Source organism: Coregonus clupeaformis, unplaced genomic scaffold (genome assembly GCF_020615455.1).
Source record: "Coregonus clupeaformis isolate EN_2021a unplaced genomic scaffold, ASM2061545v1 scaf0354, whole genome shotgun sequence".
Lineage (NCBI taxonomy): Eukaryota > Metazoa > Chordata > Actinopteri > Salmoniformes > Salmonidae > Coregonus > Coregonus clupeaformis.
In genome coordinates, this window is record NW_025533809.1 from 334282 (window position 1) to 340630 (window position 6349).

Consider the following 6349-nt stretch of genomic DNA (forward strand, 5'->3'; position numbering starts at 1 on the left):
GATATTGGAAGTTACAATTATTCCATAAAAAGTAAAATAACTGGTAATAACATCAAAGTTCTTGTCCTCCCAGTTAAGTCTATAATGGTTCAAGGCTCACACCCTGCTGGTATTGATGGATGATATAGGTCTCACTCTGCTGGTATTGATGGATGGTATAGGTCTCACTCTGCTGGTATTGATGGATGGTATAGGTCTCACTCTGCTGGTATTGATGGATGGTATAGGTCTCACTCTGCTGGTATTGATGGATGGTATAGGTCTCACTCTGCTGGTATTGATGGCTGGTATAGGTCTCACTCTGCTGGTATTGATGGATGGTATAGGTCTCACTCTGCTGGTATTGATGGATGGTATAGGTCTCACACTCTGCTGGTATTGATGGATGGTATAGGTCTCACACTCTGCTGGTATTGATGGATGGTATAGGTCTCACTCTGCTGGTATTGATGGCTGGTATAGGTCTCACACCCTGCTGGTATTGATGGATGGTATAGGTCTCACACCCTGCTGGTATTGATGGATGGTATAGGTCTCACACTGCGGGTATTGAAGAATGGTATAGGTCTCACTCTGCTGGTATTGATGGATGGAATAGGTCTCACACCCTGCTGGTATTGATGGATGGTATAGGTCTCACACTGCGGGTATTGAAGGATGGTATAGGTCTCACTCTGCTGGTATTGATGGATGGAATAGGTCTCACTCTGCTGGTATTTATGGATGGTATAGGTCTCACACTCTGCTGGTATTGATGGATGGTATAGGTCTCACTCTGCTGGTATTGATGGATGGTATAGGTCTCACACTCTGCTGGTATTGATGGATGGTATAGGTCTCACCCTGCTGGTATTGATGGATGGTATAGGTCTCACTCTGCTGGTATTGATGGATTGTATAGGTCTCACCCTGCTGGTATTGATAGATGGTATAGGTCTCACACCCTGCTGGTATTGATGGCTGGTATAGGTCTCACTCTGCTGGTATTGATGGCTGGTATAGGTCTCACACCCTGCTGGTATTGATGGCTGGTATAGGTCTCACACTCTGCTGGTATTGATGGATGGTATAGGTCTCACACTCTGCTGGTATTGATGGATGGTATAGGTCTCACTCTGCTGGTATTGATGGATGGTATAGGTCTCACACCCTGATGGTATTGATGGATGGTATAGTTCTCACACCCTGCTGGTATTGATGGATGGTATAGGTCTCACACTCTGCTGGTATTGATGGATGGTATAGGTCTCACTCTACTGGTATTGATGGATGGTATAGGTCTCACACCCTGCTGGTATTGATGGCTGGTATAGGTCTCACTCTGCTGGTATTGATGGCTGGTATAGGTCTCACACTCTGCTGGTATTGATGGATGGTATAGGTCTCACACTCTGCTGGTATTGATGGCTGGTATAGGTCTCACACTCTGCTGGTATTGATGGATGGTATAGGTCTCACAGTCTGCTGGTATTGATGGATGGTATAGGTCTCACACTCTGCTGGTATTGATGGCTGGTATAGGTCCCACTCTGCTGGTATTGATGGAGGGTATAGGTCCCACTCTGCTGGTACTGATGGATGGTATACGTCTCACACTCTGCTGGCATTGATGGCTGGTATGGGTCTCACACTCTGCTGGTATTGATGGCTGGTGTAGGTCTCACTCTGCTGGTATTGATGGCTGGTATAGGTGTCACACTCTGCTGGTATTGATGGATGGTACAGGGTCTCACTCTGCTGGTATTGATGGCTGGTATAGGTCTCACACTCTGCTGGTATTAATGGATGGTACAGGTCTCTCACTCTGCTGGTATTGATGGCTGGTATAGGTCTCACACTCTGCTGGTATTGATGGCTGTGTAGGTACTGAAGTCAGAGTTCTGGATTCTCTTCTTCTTCTTTGGTCTCCTCTGTCCCTGACGGATATCCAACGAGGCATAACACAGATCTCCTTCCTCCTGAGAGAGAGAGAGAGAGAGAGAGAGAGAGAGAGAGAGAGAGAGAGAGAGAGAGAGAGAGAGAGAGAGAGAGAGAGAGAGAGAGAGAGAGAGAGAGAGAGGCACACAGATGGAGAGTGAGAGAGACAAGAGAGAGATGGGGAGAGAGGTACATTTACATTTACATTTTAGTCATTTAGCAGACGCTCTTATCCAGAGCGACTTACAGGAGCAATTAGGGTTAAGTGCCTTGCTCAAGGGCACATTTACGTCATTTAGCAGACGCTCTTGTCCAGAGCGACTCACAAATTGATGCATTCACCCTATAGCCAGTGGGATAACCACTTTACAATTTTTTGGGGGGGTAGAAGGATTACTTTATCCTATCCCAGGTATTCCTTAAAGAGGTGGGGTTTCAAATGTCTCCGGAAGGTGGTGAGTGACTCCGCTGTCCTGGCGTCGTGAGGGAGCTTGTTCCACCATTGGGGTGCCAGAGCAGCGAACAGTTTTGACTGGGCTGAGCGGGAACTATGCTTCCGCAGAGGAAGGGGAGCCAGCAGGCCAGAGGTGGATGAACGCAATGCCCTCGTTTGGGTGTAGGGACTGATCAGAGCCCGAAGGTACAGAGGTGCCGTTCCCCTCGCTGCTCCAAAGGCAAGCACCATGGTCTTGTAACAGATGCGAGCTTCAACTGGAAGCCAGTGGAGTGTGCGGAGGAGGGGGGTGACGTGAGAGAACTTGGGAAGGTTGAACACCAGACGGGCTGCGGCATTCTGGATGAGTTGTAGGGGTTTAATGGCACATGCAGGGAGGCCAGCCAACAGCGAGTTGCAGTAATCCAGACGGGAGATGACAAGTGCCTGGATTAGGACCTGTGCCGCTTCCTGTGTAAGGCAGGGTCGTACTCTCCGAATGTTGTAGAGCATGAACCTGCAGGAGCGGGTCACCGCCTTGATGTTAGCGGAGAACGACAGGGTGTTGTCCAGGGTCACGCCAAGGCTCTTCGCACTCTGGGAGGAGGACACAACGGAGTTGTCAACCGTGATGGCGAGATCATGGAACGGGCAGTCCTTCCCGGGAGGAAGAGCAGCTCCGTCTTGCCAGGGTTCAGCTTGAGGTGGTGATCCGTCATCCATACTGATATGTCTGCCAGACATGCAGAGATGCGATTCGCCACCTGGTTATCAGAAGGGGGGAAAGGAGAAGATTAGTTGTGTATCGTCAGCGTAGCAATGATAGGAGAGGCCGTGTGAGGATATGACAGAGCCAAGTGACTTGGTGTATAGGGAGAAAAGGAGAGGGCCTAGAACTGAGCCCTGGGGGACACCAGTGGTGAGAGCACGTGGTGCGGAGACAGCTTCGCCACGCCACTTGGTAGGAGCGACCGGTCAGGTAGGACGCAATCCAGGGAGTGAGCCGCGCCGGAGATGCCCAGCTCGGAGAGGGTGGAGAGGAGGATCTGATGGTTCACAGTATCAAAGGCAGCAGACAGGTCTAGAAGGACAAGAGCAGAGGAGAGAGAGTTAGCTTTAGCAGTGCGGAGAGCCTCCGTGACACAGAGAAGAGCAGTCTCAGTTGAATGACCAGTCCTGAAACCTGATTGGTTTGGATCAAGAAGGTCATTCTGAGAGAGATAGCAAGAGAGTTGGCTAAAGACGGCACGCTCAATAGTTTTGGAAAGGAAAGAAAGAAGGGATACTGGTCTGTAGTTGTTGACATCAGTGGGGTCGAGTGTTGGTTTTTTGAGAAGGGGAGCAACTCTCGCTCTCTTGAAGACGGAAGGGACATGGCCAGCGGTCAAGGATGAGTTGATCAGCGAGGTGAGGTAGGGGAGAAGGTCACCGGAGATGGTCTAGAGAAGAGAGGAGGGGAGAGAGAGATTTTACAGTTAATCTGTTAATGTTATTGATATATAATCATACATTATGATTATTTCAAGTAATTCATCATATTATTATGTTTTACTGCTTATTCCTTTAGTTTTTAATTAGTATACTTGCCACTGCTTTGAGTAGTACTGGGTTACAAATCGCATGAACTACAAATAAAGATGGGCACCAGTCAAAGAACTACAACACACATTCTGACTATACCTTCTCTCTGCTGTCACTTCCCCTGGTGGTAGTCCTGTTCAGAGGAACCTGAGTCTCAGCTGCAGCTGCAGAGGAAGAGTTATCACCATTAAAACAACAAGTAAAGAACACATCTGATATTGAGCTGTCTATTTAACATGGTCTACATTAGTTTACCAGAGTATTTGAAAGAAGGTTTGATTGATTTATTGATTGATTGATGGTTGATTGGTTGGATCAATGATTGATTTATTATTTCATTGATTGATTGAGTTGGAGAGTAAAACAGATTAAGTGAGAGTGAGTGTATTCTGACTTTTTAAGTACAATACTGACTTTTATCAAATAAAGGAATGAGTAAAAGAGTGCTATACAAGAGTGAAAAAAGCATATACAGCTTGTAAATAATGACTTAAAAATAAATGAGTGACTAAGTGACTCCTGACAGAGAGTGAGAGAGTGAGTTTACCTGTTGTTCTGCAGAAGGAGTAGACACAGGAAGAGGAGAGGAGGGAGGAGAGGAGAGCAGACACAGGACACAGACTGAACAGCAACATCCAACACAGTCCACAGTCTACATCAGGAGAGGAGGAGGGGGACTCAGGAGGACTGACGTCTGGACAAAACATTAAACACAAACAGAACTACATTCTTAGAAATTCTACTGCTGAATGGATGTTTAAAGATGATCTTGAGGCAATGTTTCATGACCTTAGATCACCCTCGGCTGATTGATTCAAAATAACATTTAATGGAAACCAGACACACCAATACTAATACAATATGAATAATACTAAAGATACAGCCAGAAGATCTATATATAGAATAATAATTGTTCTTACCAAGTGAAATCCTAGTGGTGATGTTTCCATAGTGGTAGACCTCTTTCTTTTTAATACCTCCTTTCCCTCCTTCATCCTCCACCTTGTACTCCTTAGTCCCACAGTAGTAGAGTCCCAGGTCAGATCCAGTGATGTTCTCAATCAGTAGATCATAGGAGTTGTTAGAGGGGTTCCACACCACATTATATCCAGGGAAAGGGTTATGCCAAATCTTAGTTGAAATAACAAGAGGTGGCTGGTACTTGTGAGAACAGTTCCTGAACCACATAATGAATACTCCAGTAGTTATGTTACAGTCACAGTAGAGAGTGATGTTGTCTCCTGGTCTGACTCTCAGCTCCACCTCTGCTGCAGAGATCCCATCCTGACTGGAGGAAACAGCACCTACAGGTAGCAGAGGAACAGTGTTAGGATGAACTGACTGGAGGAAACAGCACCTACAGGTAGCAGAGGAACAGTGTTAGGATGAACTGACTGGAGGAAACAGCATCTACAGGTAGCAGAGGAACAGTGTTAGGATGAACTGACTGGAGGAAACAGCACCTACAGGTAGCAGAGGAACAGTGTTAGGATGAACTGACTGGAGGAAACAGCACCTACAGGTAGCAGAGGAACAGTGTTAGGATGAACTGACTGGAGGAAACAGCACCTACAGGTAGCAGAGGAACAGTGTTAGGATGAACTGACTGGAGGAAACAGCACCTACAGGTAGCAGAGGAACAGTGTTAGGATGAACTGACTGGAGGAAACACCTCCAGGAAGCAGAAATACTGAATATAATTTTGATATCATAGACATCTGTACAGGCAAATATGTACTAGATGTTATTCACCACAGTCACCACAATATCACAATAATAAGACAACAAATCTAGTCAACTATAAAACAGACGAGCAACAAAAGAAATCAGCTGAATCACAGAATGTCACTTTGATATCGTAAACTTCTCCACATGGAAAGATGAACCTCATGTCTTTACCACAGTGATCACAATATCACAATAATAAGATAACAAATCTAGTCAACTATAAAACCACATCAAGAAATCAGCTATCATCCAGCTATAAGGCCCAGTAAAACAAGTTACTCACATAAGAATGCAATCAGAGCAACACACAGCCTGTCCATCTGGTGGTCTGATGGTCTGATGGTGACTGTCAGAGAGTATCTGGGTCTTTGAATAACAAGGTCTTTGCTGCGTATTTCCGTGTTCATGATTTGACATACTTTACCATGAAAGGATATACGAGCAGCGATTGGTTCGATGGAGTGGAAAGTTTTCAGCTTGTGGTCCTTTTCTCTGAAACCCATGTTGTGACATGAAGAGGAGGGTCTAGCATCGAGGTAAACAGGTTTCAAAGTAACGTGACGTCAATGGAAAATATTCAGCTTTGAGGTGGTCACTGTAGACAGCAACACCTAACTAGCAGCACCTGGTCAAGTCAATCTGCTGCAACATCATCAAATACAACATGAAGAACCAAACACTCATTCTGGT

At 45.9% G+C, this 6349-nt stretch overlaps 1 long non-coding RNA gene across 1 annotated transcript; it reads right to left on the reverse strand.

Annotated features, from left to right (window-relative positions):
- Nucleotides 1-1886: 1886 nt before the first annotated feature.
- Nucleotides 1887-4490, reverse strand: LOC123484550. The gene is made up of 3 exons (XR_006658571.1): nt 4479-4490; nt 4031-4095; nt 1887-1958 (listed from the first exon to the last, which is right to left on the reverse strand). It is a non-coding gene; the product is annotated as an uncharacterized LOC123484550 (long non-coding RNA).
- Nucleotides 4491-6349: the final 1859 nt, after the last annotated feature.